This window comes from Ursus maritimus, unplaced genomic scaffold, assembly GCF_017311325.1.
Source record: "Ursus maritimus isolate PB19 unplaced genomic scaffold, ASM1731132v1 scaffold_8, whole genome shotgun sequence".
In the NCBI taxonomy this organism is placed as follows: domain Eukaryota; kingdom Metazoa; phylum Chordata; class Mammalia; order Carnivora; family Ursidae; genus Ursus; species Ursus maritimus.
Window position 1 is genome coordinate 8,405,184 of NW_024426996.1, and position 21,247 is coordinate 8,426,430.

Below are 21,247 nucleotides of genomic sequence, written 5' to 3' on the forward strand. Positions count from 1 at the left end.
TGCATGCAACAAATGGCTGCTGGATACCTATTATGTGCAAATCTGTGTTTGACTCAGTAATTCAAGAAAATTATGAATTCCATAAAAATTCTTTCTTGCATTTCAAGCTATAGTTATGAATTTTAGGCTTTTAACTATTCTCAAAATGTTCCTATTTTATATTTCTCACATGTCTTCTTTTACTAGAATTTTCTGAAGGAGATCAAACTAGTTTTTCAAGCTGGGCATGCCTCAGAGCTACATGTAAGTTGTGCCTGGGAGTGATTAACCACAGATAGTCACCTCTTTTGGCCCTTCCATAAATGCAATCATGGGAATCAGCTAAAATAATTAAAGCTATCAGCTTGAAATGTTCTCTTACTGTGATTAAATAAACTTGTACAAACTGTGTATGTCCCTGAAACATCTTGCTAAGACAGTGTGATTGCACTAAAAAGAAACCAATGTCAATAAGCCACAATAACAGTTGGAGTTTTTTAAAATCAGAATTTAAATGAGATCTTCTTTAAATATAATCTCATGTTTCTATCATTTTATTTTTTTCCCCAAGTAACATCTTTCTTTCTCTTTTTTTTAAGTTTTTATTTAACAGTTCACATACAGTGTAATATTAGTTTCAGGTGTACAATATAATGATTCAACACTTCCATACAGCACCCGGTGCTCATCACAAGTGCACTCCTTCATCCTCATCACCTATTTTAAAACTAGTCTCAGATTTTCTCATGATTATGAAAACTCATCGGGTTCTTTCTGCACTCATCAGTTAAGATAAAGATACAAACGAAATGTACTATTATTATCTCAAAATATGTTTTTAAAAATGTATCACATTTTCCTTTCCCATATCTTGCCCTTTTCAATTTGTATTGAAAAACACAAATATGTGATAATCTATGTCTTATTCGATTCTTCTTCTTTTTTTTTTTTTTTTAAAGATTTTATTTATTTATTCGACAGAGATAGAGACAGCCAGCGAGAGAGGGAACACAAGCAGGGGGAGTGGGAGAGGAAGAAGCAGGCTCATAGCGGAGGAGCCTGATGTGGGGCTCGATCCCATAACGCCGGGATCACGCCCTGAGCCGAAGGCAGACGCTTAACTGCTGTGCCACCCAGGTGCCCCTCGATTATTATTCTTAAAATATTGCATTAGCTTTGGGGATTATCATTTCCATCTTTAATGCAAAGAACAGAATGATTTGCCAAATCTATAATAAAAATAAGTAGCAAGATCAGCTTATTCTTCCATTAACTCATTAACTCATTATAGAAATTCTTAAAACAATGATAACTAGACTAAAAACAAACTTGGCTAAATCATTAAAATGAACTGTCTTTAAAAGTATGCTAATGTATTTAGAAGAGCGACGCCAAAGACTTGGGGATACAGTAGAAAATAACTGGAAAATGATGTTGATTTTATTTCCTTTCAAGCTTTGGATGCGACGAAGAAAAAATCTTTGGTTCAGAAAAGAAAGGTCTGGAAGTCTGGGGAAACCCAATCTTTAAGTGATTCTCCAGGGTGCCTTCTACCTTGATCCAACGTACTGTAGCCGCAGCTACTCTATCCAGGTTCTGTATTTGTAGTCAGAGATACTGGACTTGGAAGGAAGAGCTTAGACAAATGCAGCTGGGTGTGGAAAGAGGAATGTAACGATCCATAGTGCTTGGAGCTCTTGAATTTAACTAGCATAAGCCTTGACATGGAGCTAGTGAATGCGGATATAAAATCAGCTGACATTTTTAAAAATTATAATTTTATCAAAATGAAATTATGAAATTTGTGTGTATTTCCAAAACCCAAATATTATGGTGGCATATTACTATTTCAAAGTAGAAGAAGAAATGCATAGAGAAAAATTACATAGAAAAATATAATTTTGATTTTATTCTCTATAAGCAGTGATGGGAATAATACAAGAAAAAAATATAAATGGGTAAATGGGTAGTATTATGCTATTTTAATATTATAATAGAGTTATACTGTTATAGACAGTATACTGTTCTCCTTAATATATTAAATATGTTATTTTTTATATGTCACATATTATTTATGTTATTTATTATATATACATATACATATACTACTTATATTACTTAGCCTTCTGATATTGTGGGACACAGAGAAAAAATAATTCAATTAACAAACTATACTATGGGCTTTGGTAAGTAAAATGCAATTGTTACATTTAAAGATTTTACAAAGGGAAAAATGCAGCCTGCATATATAACTTCCTAAATAAAATCTGCAAGTTTCAGTTTATTCATCTGCATAATGGAGGTACTAACACCTATTTATAGGCATTAAACTGGGAAACACTAAAATATTTGAAAAATGCAAGCTATTATTACAGCTATTAATAGTTATTCATTAGTTTCAGAAATGCACAACTATATAATATAAAATTGTATTTATTTTCAAACAGGAAAATAGTTTTTAGAAAAATGAACATTTTCATCTACCATTTTCACAATTGTTTTCATAATGGAAAACCATCAGCCATATCCTAATCATCAGTCAAGATCATTCTTGTATGTTTCCCTTTATAAATCCTAATATGTTAGTGTTTAAGTTGTCTACATGGGTAGAAAATAAGATTTGTTCACCAGGAGTTAAGAGAAATTACAGATTTGCTGCCCTGAGTTAATAATCCTAAAGTTTATTGTAAATCTTGATTGTTACCAAGTATATATCTTCTGCATATAATTCCCTGTGGAATATCTATTAAGGATTAGGCTAAAGTGGGTCAAATTCTGCACTAAAACTGAACGCTTGGTTTATTAAATTATCAGATGTGAGTTAAAAGAATATATACCTTTTGGTGTCAATCTTTTAATTAAAGTTAAAATGAGATCATCATAATTCCAAATTGCAAATTCTTCTCACATGTTGAATTTTATTGTAGTATTATTTTTTTTCTATTTCTCCTGTCATAAAAGAAAACTTTTCTTTTTCCAAGTGAAGGGACTATCAAAATGACAAAACATCACTGCTGACAGATAAGAGCTTTGAAACACAATGCATTTATGTCACTACAATAACACTGGGGTTTGTTCATTTTGAATAGTAATGTCTTCAACATGATTGATAATGTTGTATTAGGATAAACTCTTTTCCAGCAACCTGTTTCATTGATAGATACATGGAATTTTAGTATGCCCTTTTAAAGATAGTGATGATCTCCATGTGAATAAGGTATGTCAGAAACAACCACTCTATTAATATATAGAACTGATAAGGAAATGGCCTCCTTTTCTGAATAAGGAAAATATTTTTATAGAATCAAGGCTGTGTTTGTTTTCTTGAAAGAATCCAAAAATGTTAAATTGACTCTAAAACTACCTAAAGGTTTATTTAAAAATATACATAATGGACATCCATAAATTCTTATTTAAAAAAATGCATAATCTCTCCTTTTGGTCCTGAAGTGACTTTGACCGGCTGCAGTTGCACTCTGAAGAATATGAATGAAGTGATTAGAACAACGAGTAAAGCATCAGGAGGAATTAGAATCAAAGACGATATGTGACGTTTGTGTTTTGATTGGGTTCACATCAGACAGAGGGACTATATCTATTGGCAAGCATCTCATATTTATCTCTAATTGTGATCTTTGATAAATATACTAACTGCTATTTTCAGCTTCTAGCCATAAAGACATTATACAAGAGATAGAAATATATTTTTTAGATCTGTGTATGGTTCTGAGGATACCTTCATCTATAATTGGCAGATTATTTCTTCTCTTTTTTTTTTTTTTTCCTCCTTCCCTTTGTTTAACTTCGGTAAATATAAAACATGAAAAGAAAATAATAATCACTCCAATTCTCACCATTATTTCAACACATTATCTAGTTATATTGCCAAATTGAAGGTAGGATGTATTTTATATTTAGGTGTGTAAGATTTAGATATTATATTAATGAGAAAGTCATACATCAAAACCCTATTTAAAGAAGAATAATATTGGACTTCTGGTTTCTGCATGAAAATTAAAAAGTAGTACTGGATTTCTGATTTTTGCATGAAAGTAGCTTGGAAGTCGCCATGCTGTCCTAACTACAAGTAAAAAGCTGAAGATACTGAAAACCTAGCAACTCTTCTTAGATCCATAAGACAGGAGGACACAGGGCAACGTGCTGCCCCCAATACTGCATAGAAAGACAAGCGAATGCAAATCATCATGGCTTACCTATCTTACCAAAGCAGAGACTCACAAATGACAACCACCAGAAACCAGTGCCAGGGTACAAAAAACCAAACTGTAATTGATAAATTGCTAGAGGCTCAGTGCAGTCAACTCTGAGAGTTAAAAATTCCAGGGAGACCCTGTCATAGAGGGGCTCCCACAATACTGGAAGATTTATTTCCAGGAGCTTGACCATTTTCCCCACTGTTAACATCAGAGAAAAATCTTCTTCAGCTGTCGACAGAGAGAGGAGAGAAGGAACCATTTTGAAATACACCAAACATTCTGTTCTTAAGGAACCCTGCCACTAGGGGAAACTACTTACTAGGGCTTAGTTTGTTGGGGTATTATCAAAGCCTAACTTGGCTGGGGGAGAAAAATACTCAATCCAGACACCCTAGCCATTGTGTCCCACATAAGTGGGGAGAAAAACAAAGACAAAACAAACACAAAAACAGAAACACCTGTGAAGTTCACAGACCAGAGGCATAGGCTCACTAAAAGACTAAGACCCAGTCATAGAACTGCAGAACCATAGAACTAACCTCTTTCCACACAACCCCTACATTAGTAAAGGTCTATTGACAGCAGTTCATTTTACCCAGTGTATCATGTTTGGTTATCAATAAAAAATAATAAGGCATACCAAAAGGCAAAAAACATAGTTTGAGGACATACAATAAGCTTCAAAACCAGTCATGCCAAGTATGTTACAATTATTAGGTCCGGAATTTAAAACTATGATTAACATGCTAAGAGCTCTAATAGATAAAATAGGCAGCTGCAAGAACAGATGGGCAATCTAAGGAGAGACGCGAATCCTAAGAATCAAAACGAAATGCTAGAGATAAAAGAACAAAACCAAACAAGCAAAACAGTAACCACAATGAAGAATGCCTTTGATGGGCTTATCAGTAGATTGGACATGCCTGAGGAAACATCTCTAAGCTGGAGGATATATCAGTAGAATCCTCGAAAACTAAAAAGCAAAGAGAAGAAAAACTGAAAACAAAACATAACAATATATCCAGGGACTGTAGGACAACTACGGATGGTGTAACATAAGTGCAATGGGAATTCTAGAAGGGTAAGAAAGAAAATATATAAAGAGAATATTTGAAACAATAATGACTGAGAAGTTTCCCAAATTAATGTCAGACACCAAATAACAGATCCAGGAAGCTCAGAGAACACCAAAGACGATAAGTGATGAAGACACCTGGACATATAATTTTCAAATTACAAAAAATCAAATACAAAGAAAAAAATTCTGAAAGGAGTCAGAGGGGTAAAATACCTTATCTCTCAAGGAACAAAGATAAGAATTACATCGGGCTTATCAAGCCAGAAGAGAATATTTGAAGTATTTTGAGAAAAAAACAAAAGCAAAACCACCAGCCTAGAATTCTGAACCCTGAGAAATTATCCTTCAAAGTGAAGAAGAAATAGACTTTAACAGATAATCAAAAATTGAGGGAATTTGTTGCCAGTAGTCCTGTCTTGCAAGAAATGCTAAAGTAAGTTCTTTAGAGAAAAAGAAAATGATATACGTCAGAAAACTCAGTTCTATATAAAAAAAAAGTAAGAGCATGAAAAAACAAATGGGTGAAAGGAAAATTAAAAAAGACAAATTTTATTTTTCTTATTCTTAATTGATCTAAGAGAACAGTTTTTTCAAAATAATAATAGCAACAGTATTTGATTATGTATGCTTATGTATATATCTTACGTATGTGTATATGCACATATATATGCTTATGAATGCCTATAAAGAAGTAAGGTGAATGGCAGTAATGATATAAGGGGCAGGAGGTAGGAATAAGGATTATTTTGCTATTATAAAGGATTCACACTACCCAGGTAGTAGTACAGTGTTATTTAAATTTAACTTGGGGGAGTGCCTGGGTGGCTCAGTCAAGCTTCTGCCTTCGGCTCAGGGCGTGATCCCAGAGTCCTGGGATCGAGCCCTGCACTGGGTTCCCTGCTCCGCTGGGAGCGTGCTTCTTCCTCTCCCACTCCCCCTGCTTGTGTTCCCTCTCTTGCTGGCTGTCTCTCTCTCTGTCAAATAAATAAATAAAAATAAAATCTTAAAAAAATAAAATAAAGTAAAGTTAACTTGGATTGGTTGTAAATGGATATTGCAAAATCCAGGACAACCACTGAAAAAAGTAAAATGAATAAATAAATAAATATAACTAACTGCTAAGAGAGGAGAGAAAATGTAAATATATAAAATGCTCAGTGAAAAGCATAAAAGGGAAAAAAAGAAGGAAGACAAAAGATGGAACTAAGGACAAGGGTAACAAATACAAAAGAGAGCAAATACAGTGGATATCAATCCAACTATATCAATAATCATTTTAAATTTCAGTGGTCTAGGTCCACCAACGAAAAGATAGAGACCGTCAAAGTGTATCAAAAAACACCACCCAGGAAACTCACTTTATTTATTTATTTATTTATTTATTTATTTATTTATTTATTTAAGATTTATTCATTTATTTGAGAGAGAGAGTGAGAACATGAGTGGGAGTGGCAGAGGGAGACGGGGGGAGAATCTGAAGCAGATTCCATGCTGAGTGTGAAGCCCAATGCAGGCTTAAAATCCAACCCTGAGATCACGACCTGAGCTGAAATCAAGAGTCAGCCACTTAACTGACCGCGCCTGCCCCTTAGAAGCCCCAGAAATTCACTTTAAATACAGTCACATAAAGATTAAAAGTAAATGGAGAAAATTACACCATGCTAACACCAATCAAAAGAAAGCAGGACTAGTTCTATTAATTTTAAACAGAGCAGACTTTAAAGTAAAAAAAAAAAAAAAAGTTCAAGGTAAAGGGTATTACATGCTGGTAAAGGGGTCAATACTCCAAGAAGTCATAATAACCCTTACTGTATATGTACCTAACAACAATGCCAAACTATATGAGGCAAAAACTGATTGAACTACAAGAAACGTGTGAATGCACTAGCATAGTTGGAGACTTCAACACCTCTCTCTCAGAAATGGATAGATCCACCAGGAAGAAAATCATTAAGAATATAGCTGAACCCAGTAATACCACCAATCAACCAGATATAATTGACACCTGTTCACTACTTCATACAACAGCAGCAGAACACATTCTTCTCAAGTTCACACGGAACTTTCACCAAGATAGACCACATTCTGGGCTTTGAAACACATCTTAACAAATTTAAAAGAATAAAAATATGGTTTCGCTCTCAGACCACAATGGAATTAAATGAGAAATCAATAACAGAAAGATAACTGGAAAATCTTCAAACACATGGAGATTAAACAACATACTTCTAATTAGCATGCATGTCAAAGAAATCTGAGGAGAGATTTTGAAAAAATATTCAACTAAATGAAAATAAAAATGTAACATCAAAATCTAGAGATGGAATGAAAACAGTGTTTAGAGGAAAATTTGTAGCACCGAATGTGCATATTAGAAAAGAAGAAGGATCTAGTCAATAATCTAAGTTTCCATACAGGCTCTCTATCTCAGTGTAGTATCGAAGTATCTAAAAAGCTTTACAAATTGTAGGTGCTTAGCTGTTACTTCAAAACCAAAATGTGTTCCACTGTAGAGAAATGTACCCTCAGAAGTTGCATCTGACAGGTTGGGAGACCATTCCAGAGAGGACTGCTATTCCTGTGCCTAGTTTTTGCTTTGTATCCATTACCAGTCATTAGTAAAGGTGGGTGATAAGCATTATTTGTGAGTTGGTAAGTGCTTTGACAATTCAGCCCTTGTGGTACAAGCAGTTCCCAATTCTTCACTTTCTTCTTAATTGTGCAACTATACCACTGATATTACAATGCCCATCGCTGGAATTGCTGGAGTTTACTTCCCTGCCTATTGATGTGACTTGCTATAACCAATGGAATACTAGTAGCCATGATTTGTCCTGGTCTCTGGTGCTTTGGTATCCATCATGAGAACAGCCTGACCTGTAGCCTCAATCCAAACCACTCTAGTCCACTCACAGACCTGAGTAAGAAAAATGCTTCTGTTGTAAGCCCCTGAGATGTCAAGGTATTTCTTAGACATAATCAAAAACAGAAGAAACCTGACAAAGACATAGCAATAAAAGAGATTTCTAAAATGGCATTTCACTTTATCTGTAGCATACCATGGTATCTTCAAACTTGCATTTAGTTAACTAGCCATGCTGGTTTCCATGAAATTCTGTAAATTTACTTTGGACAAAACAAAACTAAACTGAACTAAAATAAAGATGTGAAAAAAAAAAAGATTGCATGGGTGAAATTATGTCTTGAAAAACGTATTGTAGAGTTAACAAGGATCTAATCTTTCCTGCTTCCTCTGGTTCAACTTATGAGCACTTATAGTCTTGTGCAATTACAATTATAATCAAGTTAACATAAATGTTGCTCCATTTCATAATATTATTATGTTTTTATATAGAGATTGATAGTAGCATTGAAAATATGTGACTTTTGTAAAGAAATAGATCTGTTCAAATATGCAGATCATTCAGAAGAAAGTGCCAATTAATACTTCCATCTATTCAACATATTATTTTGTAGAGATGTAGCAAGTAGTCAGAAATCTACTATCCGAATGGGTGGAAGAAACTGAAGGAGGATAAGCAAGACATTTTATTTCCCTACACTATAAGGAATCTGATTTTTATTTCCCAATAAAGTAAATGAAGTCAACACAGCTACGACAACCTACATGGAAACGGTATCAAATTGACTAAGCCCAGGGGATAGAGGCTGCTGCTAAGTCATTAACTGGGGAGTCTAAAATGCTGTCAAATTACATACACAGGGAGGATTACAAATAAACAGCAGTGTTTCATGCCAAAGCAAACTCTCTCCATCAAAATATCTAACTGTGCTTTGACTAAACATATACTTCCGGTTGGTCTTAATTTAAACTATAAGCAGGCAAAGAAACAAATCTCTGAGAAAAGAGTGAATTAAGGAAATAGTTTGTGGACACTTTGAATTCTGTGTAAAAATGTTAAGGATAGCAGTGGCCTAGATAATTTGAAAAAAAGAAGGTATCAATGTAATAGGTAAAATCATCACGTTTACACATTTAGTGATCTTGTTTTCTCCAGTAATAAGTTAATAGCTTAGAAACACACTTCTGAGAATATTTTTTAAATCATTCTATCTGGAAAACAGAATGAGAAAAGTTCAAGTACTTTGTGAGTATTAGAACCATTTCTCTTGTTTATCTTTATATGTGGCAGAGAATACATGTTTAATCAATCTGTTTTTCCTTGACAAACAAATGTTAATGAAACTATTATTTGCCATATCCATAATACTGAAAACATGTTATTCTTAACAAATGTCCAAATTGGCCAATATAAAGTTTAAATGATTTGATTCAACCGATTAGTCCAGTAGTTCTTAATTGGTGTCAGTTTTGTTCCCCAGATGATATTTGGCAATGTGTGGAGACATTTTTTTTTAACATCAGGACTGGGAGGATGCTACTGGCAACTAATGAGTATGCTAGAGACGTTGCTAAGCACCCTACATTGCACAGGATGCATGCCCCCCTCCCCTCAAACAAAGATATACCCAGTCCAAAATGGCAATTGTAATGAATTTAAGAAAACTTGCCTTCGTATAAAATGGAACAACTCATTTGTCCAGACAATATCACTTTCATTTCAGTCATTAGTACAAGCTGGAGAAATCTACAAAACTTTTCCTATTCTAGATTGGAACATTAACATACTATACTCATTTGCCTTAATTATGCTTCTGCATTTCAGGCATATATTCAAATGTTATCAACTGGAAGAATGTTCGTTGCATTTACCTGATGGATGTATTTACATTATATGTACTTGGCCCTCAGCAACTTGAATTACTGAGAGTTCCTTGCGTTTCTAGAGATAGGATGAATTTTTCAGTGAAATTTTGCAAGATGATGGTCTTTCTGCTATGCGATCAAGTGCAATCCAAATGACTACACAGTGTCAGAATGGATTGAATTTGCTGCCTCTTTGCTGTAATGAGTATTACTGACATTATGATACCAGAGTGAACTGCGCACCAGTAATCTCTTTTATAATACAAGTATTTAATATATTGAACTTTCATTAAATTCATTTAGTATAGAAAAGCACTTATTTGGAATGAACCAAACGAAAGATAATATTAATTCAACTATTTAAAAATAATTTTAGATATTAAAATGTACATATATAATGGGCTTTAAGAAAACCCAGTATGTATTAGCAAAAAAAAGTGTGCATTACAAAAATTGAGAGATTTGGGGGACTTTTCTATTTCCTGAACTAAAACAAGAATTCTACCTTAGATCATGATTTAAGCAAAAATAACCTACAAAGTAGAGGGCTTTCTGGACACCAACTCCAACAGAATTAAAGAATTAATTCTTAAAAAAAAAAAAAAAAAGCCAAGATTTAGGTGGCAAATCCACTGCCTCCAGTAGTTGAATTATTCTATTTTATCCAAATAAAAACAAATGTTGACAAATACAGACATTACCCAATTTTAAAGGTTAATAAGAAAGAAAATAGTGAATAGGAAATGAATAGAAAACATTAACATAAAATATTTCCATGAAAGTTATTACTGCAAAAAATGCAATAAGTATATTCACTTTACTGTGAAGTATACATATGACCCCTAGTAATTTATTCATAACACTTGTTCAGCAAATACTTTAAAAAATTGGCTTCTGATTATAGAAACACTTTTTATTAATGTACTTTGTGCTAACAGTGCTTGAGAAAAAAATCAAGTTAAACCTAGCATTTGTTGTTAGCTTATTACTCCAGATACTCATATTGTTAAATTTAAAATTTCACATAGAATTTCAAGTAAACTTTATGTGAGAACAGATTGTCTGGCAATTCGGTACACTAGCTTCACCGTAGTACACTAACAACCTTTTTTCTTCTGATGGAAAATATCGTAGAGAATAAAGCCGGAGGTGGAACATGCAAAATTAAAGAGAAAGGAAAAAAATGAGCAAAATCTGAATTTTACAACATGGAATGTACATCAACTTTCAGTGTATTTTATTTCCTAAAAATAGAGAAGGTGAATTGAATGAAACTCAACTCTGAGCATGACTATCTGAAAAAAAAAAAAAAAAAAGTACAATCTCAATGGGATTGCCTAGCCATCTTTCATCAATTCTCTGCATAGGTGAAATATAAAATTAATACTAAATGCAGATAAGTTTGGGGGCAGATCCTGATCATTGGATATTGTGATGCCTTCCGACTACTTTTCTTCCTTATCCATTTTCCACATTTGAGGATAAAAACCCAGATATTCTTCTTCCCAGACTACTTAGAAGCTAGCAAAGTTCAAGGTCACAATTCTAGTCAATAAGACTGAAGGAAGACTTCTGGAATGTTAGTGACACTGATAAAAGAAATAAGGCATGCATAGAGACGTTTTTCTTCATTTCTTCTCTTTCTTTTTTTCCTAGACCATTCCTCACCTCCTTCCTGCATTAAAACATGCTCATATGAGGAAATGAGGTCTCATGCTGTAGCAGCCAAATTGCGACCATGAGAAGAACAAGAAAATTCAGACAAATTCTGGAGTCAAGTGTCTTGAGAGTTTTTGCTCTAAACAGTGGATGTCCTCATATTTTATGTCACTAGAGGTTATGTATTCTGTTTCTTGTTATCAAAAGCTTCACACTAACAATAAATGAGGAAACAATAAATCTTACTGAAAAAATAAGTTAATCTCTCTCTCTCTCCCTCTCTCTTTCACACACACACACACACACACACACACACACACACACTTCTCTCTAGTTCCAATCATTATTTTAGTTTCCTTTGGTATCTTCCTAAGGTTCTCTTGAGTTATATAGAACTGTACCTCCTTTAAATTTCTTGGTTTTTTTTTTTTTTTTTTTTTTTTTTTTTTTTACATTCTTACTCTTGCTACCAAGAATTTCATTAAGAAATTTTCATAAAGAATTTCATAAAATAGAAATACATTTTTCAAGGATATTTTTAAGGTTTACCAAATGATGTCCAATATATTAAACCCAGAAAATTTTTCAATTGCAATAATCAATCCTGGTGGCAGATAGTTGTGTTTTACCTGACAAAATTTAAAAGAAAGAAATGTTATGATTCTAATTGTTACACCATAAAATACTTCATTTCAACTACTGCAAACACAGCAAGACTCAGTAGCCAGGCAATTAATGGGAAATTTGAGAGCAATAAATTACATACTTCCTTTACTATATCTCTGTTTGACTCTAGAAAAGTAATTTACCCAATAATTAGAGGTCAATGACAAAAATGTACTCATCATATACTAATACAATTTTTGTAAGATTGAAAATTTCTTCCCTCCATGCTCCTTTGCACACCCATTCTGTGTTCTTCTTTTTTCTTTTTTTAAGAGAGGGAGGGAGAGGAGGGGGCAGAGGAAGAGGAAGAGAGAGAATCTTAAGCAGCCTTCGCACCCAGCACAGAGCCTGATGCAGGGCTCAATCTCATAACACAACTGACTGAGCCACTTATGCTCCTACCATTCTGTGTTCTTTGCTTGCTGTACTGTGTTTGTTTAAAAGGATGTGGACCATAATAATTTAAAAAGTGTTTTATTATTGGCCTACTCTAATGAGCGTGGTACTAGAACTATAGCTTGGAAACTAGTAATATGGAGCCATAAAACCCAATCTTCTTTACTCTATGCATTTCTTTTTTTCTAACTGAGATTGCTTTTGAGCTGTTGATACACTTCTTCAGTCTTTATATTCCATTATAAATTACAGACTAGTCATGGGTGACATTAGTTCTTCTCAGTTCTCAATTCAGTTTATTCTATAATGAAGTTCTAACTTATAGAAGTTCTGAAAATGAATAGACCCTTTATAATGAATAATATATTAAGAATAAAGAATATATTAAGAATAAAGAAAAAAGAAAGAGAGTTATAATTGGAAGGGGTATTTAGAAATTGAGAGCAGTGAAATCTAGGTTGCTTTTCTGATTGTTCACTTTGAGAATTCACTTTATTCCACTTAGAAGATCTTGATTAAGGTTTAGTGAAATCTTCAGATATACTATTCTTTCATTTGATGCTTTTTGTTTTGTTTTATTTTGCTTCAGTCCACTCAGCATTATAATAATCCATTTTCCTTTATTTTTATTACTATATTTTGTTAAAGCATTGGCTGATTCTAGTATCTATGTTGTTTCCTTTGAGAACAGGAGGTTTACAATTGAGTAAACTATCAGCACAGTTCTTCTTTCAGATCTCTTAAAGTTGTAAATAAATACTTATGATTGGCTACCTCTAAGCCGCTAATAGAGAACAATCAGTGTGCAGATCTGACCTCCATAAACCAACATCTATGGCTGGAACATATGTTTCTTTTACCTTCCAGAATATGTTCCCTTTTCAGTTTGGGGAGGCTTGATATACTCAGTTTTGCATAACGGTCCATCTGTAGCAATTTTACACCCCTGCAGGTTTCCAAACTGCTCTGAGATATAAAGATGTCACTGCAACACATATAAACCTATGTGGGACCTTAATGAGTTCAGAAGATGATGGCATCATTATAGCAGCAAAAATTCAAAAAAGCAGCATGTTGTAAATTAAGAGTGTGAATTCAAAGGTGACTGTTGCTTATGAGGGGAACCTGAAGAGGGCTTTGTCATGATCCTATCTAAAAAGAGTTTATAGCGCAAATGAATTACAACGGTGGCCTGTAGCTAGACACAAGCAAGAAATTTCCATGAATACGTCAGACATTTGTCTTCTTTAGTAAATGAAATTATAAAGTCCTAACACCTTATTACCCAAAAAGGATACAAGTTTTTACTTGTTGTTTGTTAACTCCCTGGGACAAAATTAACACTGAAAATAAATTCATTTAATAAAATAATGTCAGTTGCTTTAAGTCAAATGTATAATATTTTTCTTTGTGAAAAAAATGTACAGAAATACTGTTTTAAATTGGGTAACATCAAATTTATTACCAATTTTTCTGTTTTTCTCACCGTTCTGTGGGTAAGTGAAGGACCTCTGAATAAAAAATCATAGTGTGGGAGATTCAGCACTGTTTTGTCAACACTACCAATCTCAGTACTGTTGGACCACGTGAAAGGGGTAGAACCTTGTGTGATAAAGGTATTATGATCCCAGGTAATGCTTTTGACTACGGTTAAAACCCTCATTTCATTTGCAGAAATAGACAAAAAAGAAAAATAATAAGGAATAACAAAACTGCATCTTAAAAATAAATAAATTATATGGGGCTTCTGGTTGGCTCAGTCAGTTGAGCTTTTGACTCTTGATTTCTGGTCAGGTCATGATCTGAGTCATGGGATTGAGCCCCACGTTGGGCTCCGCTTAGCACTGAGTCTGCTTGTCCCTCTCCCTCTGCTCCTCCCCGCACTCCCACGTGTTCTTGCTCTCTGTCAAATAAAATCTTTAAGAAAAAAGGATTAAAGTATATATCAAAATCCAGGAACATATCAAACCATAAGAATGTCATATTGAACAATTTTTAGCTACACGGTTAAAACTCACCATTAGTAAGAAACATTATCCCAATATCAAGTAACAGTAAAAGACAGAGTAGACCTTCTGTCCCAAGATGGTGACATAGAAGGCTCATGAACTCACTTCTCCCATGGACACACCAAACCTACAGCTACACATAAAGGAATCACCTTTGAAGGAAATCCAGAAACTAGCTGAGCAATTCCTCTAGAATCAGAGAATGAGAAAATAATCACATTGAAATGGGTAGGGAAGGCCAAGACACACTCTCACCATAAAACCCATCCATGGCACAATAACATACAATGGATGCAATGCATAATTCCCAACTTTTCCCTGAGGAACAAAAAGTTTGTACCCAGGATCTAGAACCCCAGCTTTTAAGCTTTCCACCACAGAGATAAGCCCCCAAAACACTTAGCTCTGAAAGCCGGTGGAACTTAAGAACATGAGGCCCATAAGAATGTAGCAAACAAAGAAATAGTTCTAACTGGCTTGCAAGGACTTGCAGTGGCTATTTTCCCAAGGCTCAGTACAGTGGTTGCACTAATCTGATTAAAAGTGAGCAGAATATCTGAAGACATTTTTCCAAAGAAAACATAAAAATGAGCAACCAGTGTATGAAAAGGTACTCATCATAATGCAAATCAAAACTATAATGAACAATGCCTTGTATCTGTTAAAATGGTTATCATCAAAAAGACAAGAGACAAGTGTTGGCAAAAATGTAGAGAAAGGGAGCCCTTGTGCACTGTTGGCTGGAATGTAAATTGGTATAGCCACTATGGAAAACAGTATGGAGGTTCCTCAAGAAATTAACTACAGAATTACATGTGATCCAACAGTCCCACTTTTGGGTATATATTCTAAGGAAATACAATAGGATATTGAAGCTGTATCTGCACTCCCACATTCATTGCAACATTTTTCACAATAGCCAAGATACGGAAAGAACCTATGTGTCTGTCAACAAATAAATGAATAAAGAAGATGTGGTGTATTTATACAATAGAGTATTATTCCACCAGGAGAAAGGAGGAAATCCTGCCATTTGTGACCATATGGATAGACCTTGAGAGCATTATGCTAAGTAAAATAAGTCACACAAGAGAAATAGTACATGGTATCATTTATATCTGATAACTCAAAAGAAAAATCAAATTCATAGAAACATAAAGTGGTTGCTAGGGACTGAGAGGTTAGTGGAAATAAGGAGAAGTTAGTGAAATGGTATAAACTTTCAGCTATAAGATGAGTAAGGTTTGAAGATCTAATGTAAAACATAATGACTTTGGTTGATAACACTGTATGGTATAATTAAAATTTGCTAAGACAGTAGAACTTATATGTTCTCACCAAAACAAAGAAAAACTGATAAATATGAAGTTAGGCAATGGAAGTATTAATTAACTGGATGGGGGATCCCTTCATAACGTATACATACACCAAATCACCATAATGTATACTTAAAATAACTTATAATTCTATATTTCAATTATATCTCGATAAGACTGAAATTAAAATAAATAAATAAATAAATAAATAAATAAATAAATAAATAAATAAAGGTAATGCCCAAATCTATTCTTGGAAAATAATGAAAAGTAAAATAAATAAATAAATAAATAAATAACTTAGTTGTCTCAATGTATATAAAAGAGGTTAAAATGAGAGAATGAAGGAGAAAAGTCACACTATTTTATAAAAAAATACTTTTACAAATTTCTGGCTGTAAGGGCAAAACAAAGTTTGTTTTTATTCTTGCTGTAATCCTGGATTTTAAACATTTATTTATTTATTTATTTGTTTGCTTATTTATTTAAGCAATTTGATTTCTTACTAGATTATTCTTCTAGATTTGGAATGTGATCAATTATAGTTTCATATTCAAAATGCATTTTCTTTTTCTAAAATGTTCCCTTAATTGTAGATAAAATCAGCTGATATTGAGTAGGACAACAACAGCAGAAAAGAGGTGATGATATAATAAAACTGATACGTTGTTTATTAAAATTTAATATGGAGTCCCACTTTCTATTTGACTCTAAGAAGCAACTTGAAGTCTGGTGTTCTTGACCTGGGTAGGAAAGTTTACTATGGTCTTCCAATTTTTCAACAAATCAGAATTGGAAGCCAGATTAGACAGAAAAGATATACAAGTAGATAACTACTTTTTTGAATAGCAAATTAATTATTCTACCTATTGGGTAAAAACTGGATAAAATAATTTCTTGAACTCATTTAGTGCTTTGTTAGTTTTTTTCTTTAAATAATAAACAATAATTTAATAAAATGGCAGAAAATTTTGGAGAACAACAAAACTGTCTGCATTGCTACCTGACTAATCTTAACTTTGTGAATGTTATTATTCATTCATTTTTTCTCCACGATTTATTAAATTCAAGTTAGTTAACATATTAACCTAATTATTATTATTATTATTTTTAAAGATTTTATTTATTTATTCGACAGGATAGAGACAGCCAGCGAGAGAGGGAACACAAGCAGGGGGAGTGGGAGAGGAAGAAGCAGGCTCATAGCGGAGGAGCTTGACGTGGGGCTCGATCCCCTATCGCGGGGATCACGCCCTGAGCCGAAGGCAGACGCTTAACCGCTGTGCCACCCAGGCGTCCCAACCTAATTATTTTTAAATTGTTTTTCATAGCTGTAATAAGTATCCTTACAGGACTTGTTGTTTCAATTAGCATTTCTTCGGGGAATTTTGAAGAAATAGTTGAGTGTACAATTTGCCTCCTTCAGGTAAAGATTTGAGGTCATTACACAAATTCATTCTGTACAATATAAAAGAGAAAAACATGTTAAAAAATATGGCTAAAATTAGCCTAAAGAGCCAGACAGTGGTAATAAAATCTATCCAGCAGGCGTATTGCTATGGAATTTGCCTTTAGTGACAGTGGAGTGGGAGGAGTTTGTGCTGCCATCTGTAGACATTTGGTAGGGGACGATCATGCTTTCCACCAATGGTAGCTGATGCTATGTCCTCTGAACCAACAATGTGAACTACTGCTGTAAGAGAGTGGAGAATAGTAAAGGTTAATGGGTATTTTTTCCACACTGCTAAGACAGTCCTGGATTTTGTGAATGACTGTATGCAGTGGTGATTAACTGAAGAAACAGCAGAGAAGAATGAAATCCTTAGGTTGACTGATGGGACATTCCAGGATCAAAACTGAGACTAATTCCTTTGCAATGAAGACACAGTCCTGGGGTTCCTTTGGAATATCTGATAAGAAGCCCAAGAGAAGAACTGACTTTTTATAACTCAGAAGATCAGGCTTAGAATCATATAAACTTGAACATTGCAAGAAATAGCATTCTATACTGCAACATATGTCAACTAATGTGTAGGTGTGCTCCTAACACTTGCCCTCTCCATAAAGCAGATACCATGAACAGAGTAGGAATGAATGCAGATGAGAAATTTGGTCAATCTGACTTAAGTTTTACTGCCACAGTAATTTTTAAAATCCTTAAAATATTTTAAAATCCTTAAAATATTTTTAATATAATGATGCAATCCCAAAGAAATTAAACTATCCTGCGAATAATAAGGCATCAGGAAAAAGCATAATCTCATTAAAACCGATAAAATGAATTCCCTTCCAGGTTAAAAAAAAAATCTTTGCCTTCTTTAATACCATTATGAAGTTGAACCAATTATTACAAAATTAGTTTACAATGATTGCTTGAGACAGATCAGGGAGAATGACTGATGCCAACAATGAAGCATGCTGCAAAATGAACAAGTAGAAAAAGCTGAACAGATAAGTAAAAGGAATCTTGAAGAAAAGGGGCAGAGAAATTGCTGGCCACAGTCTCTCTCTTCCTTTGTTAGTTGAGGTGGAGTGTGAGGTTTAATGAAACACTGTAGGTTACCACCAGATAGGAATTCTATTTCTATATTCTGCTAGCATCAATCAGTAAACTTCTTGTCAACCCCCTACACTTAATTCCAAATTTATCAAGTCAAGAAAACAGTAAAACCTTCTTTGAAAGTCACTCCATTCAGAAGTAAATTCTAATTTCTCCCCTGTCAATAACTTGTTCACCCATCTTAGACAAGTCACTGAACCTTCTATGCTTATGTTTTCTCAGCTGTAAAGCTTAGAGAATCACAAAGACCTATCTTGCATGGGTCAATAAAGAGAGCACCTGATAAAAAAAGAGGCACCTTCAGGCAGGAGGTGATATGTACAAAAGGAATGGTAGTGTCTTTGCCTCTTGGCAAAGGGAACAGAGAGGAAAGATGAAACATCTTTCCAATGCCTTTGGCAAGTGGTTTATGATCTGTCCACATGTCCCAAACTTAAATTCACATTCTCTGCCAGTAAAGACAACTGCTTTCATTTTTTCATTAATCAGTAATATGTTTCTGTTCCAAGGTATTTACAATGAAGAATAAAACTAAATCCGCATCATTCAACTATTTATTTTTATATAGACTTATTAATAAGTTTTAATAAAGTCCTTCTAACAGTCAGAGTCTAACGATATTATTGCCAGGAACAGCCATTACTCATGCCAAATTAAGATACTCAAACTTCGGGGCAGTCAGTTTAAAACTACATTTGTTGCTTAAGAGTAATGTGAAGCACTATTTCCTCTGAATGTGTTTACTTGCAGCTGAAAATCCCTCAGTGGTATGACCTTTATATTCAACATTTAAAAAGCTTAACAATACTTTCCCCCCCGGCAGCTCAGAGTAGGAGATAATTCTTTCCCAAGAGAAAATAAAATTAAAATGCTGCAACGCCTGTTGAAGAAGTGAAGACAAGGACAATGACAGCAAGAACAGGCCAAATAATTACACTAATTGTTTATTTGTTTGCAGAGGAAGACATTTGATACTTATCGTGTTCAGTTCTGGTCTCAGAGTACCATTTGAATACCTGTAGCTTCATCCAGGATAGAACCATCCAGTTTTAAATGAGAAGTAACCTCTTACTAATTTAATGCGATAGTTGATTTTACTCATTCAACCTTTAACCTAAATATCTAAAAATGAATAATTTAGTTTGGGGAGAAACCTTGACATATCTTCAGTCGTTCTTTATGAATTGTTGGTAAGCATCTGTACACACACACCATACACACACACACCAGGTATTATTCTTTGTCTGGTCAAGGACTGACTTCACGGTTCCCATGGCAACCCAGTTTGCTCAGTGCTCTCTTTCAGCAGCTGCTGATTACACTTTGAATTTTATTTGCATTCATGATTAAGGAGGAGTATAAAAGACTGAGGTAAATTTTTTTTAAAAAAGCAATAAGAGGATAAAAGACATTTCAATCAATGATTCTCTGCAGCTTTAATTAAAAATAAAAGAATAAGAGGAGATACCAGGATTTCAGAAACTTTTATTTAATGGTTGACTGGCTATTGCAACAATATTAAATGAAGATGCCACTACCGTCTTGAACTTTTGCAATTTGCAAAGCTGTACGCTATTAGCTACGAAGACCATATAGGCTATTCCTGTTTTCTAGTAATGGTCTCTCTGCTTTGAGAAAATAACAAATACATATTTCTCTTCTATACCAGTATTAGATAAAAAAAAAAACCAACATATTTAATATAGTATAATTTGTTGAAATCATGTAATGTATTTTCAGGAAGAATGCTCTTTGATATTATATGTCACTTGTCCCTTTTATGTTCACAGGAATTTATACTACTGAGTGTAATATACAAAGAGAAAGTACAATAATTACTAGTGATTATCAGAGCATAAATAAAAAAACAAGAACTACATGGAAACGTGAAACTTCACCAGTTATAACGACCATATAATTCTAAGCTACTACCTTTGGGCACGTATGTGTCCTATCAGTTTAGAAAATGTAAAATAAAAGAATCATGTATCTTTATATTAGTGAGCAAAGAAATTTTGGAAGAAAATATTTTTATTAGTCTACTTAAAATTCATAAATATACATATTCTGATTCAGAATGGTTCCCCATGGTTCCCTAAAAAGATAAGTACTTTGTTTTCTGTGTAATAGTAATAAACATATATTTAATTTTTATACTCTGCTTAGGACATTTGCCTGTGGATAAATTTTGTGCTGTACAGGTCAAATTAATGAATTCATGTGTTTTGGAAAATAATTTCAGATTCTCATTTGTTAAGTTTGTACTAATGAAGTACAGATTATTAAAATCACATTTAAATTGCAATTAATAAAAAAAACAAGGAAAACAGGGAGTTGAAATAAAATATATAAAAATTGTGATCTTTTGTTATTTTGGGCAGGACTGAATCTGCATGTATACATCATAAAAAGTTTGATATTTAATTACTTTTATGGGAGTTTCATATTTCTATTTGTTATACAACTAAATGAGAATGCTGCTGGGTGTCAAAACCATACCATTCATGTATTATTCTGTAATTCTTTATAATTTTAAGTTTACCACTTTAAGAAAAAAATATGACTCATTTTAAAACAGAATAATACATTTATATATTATACTAATTTTATGCAGAATTTTAAGAAAAAAAATCACAAG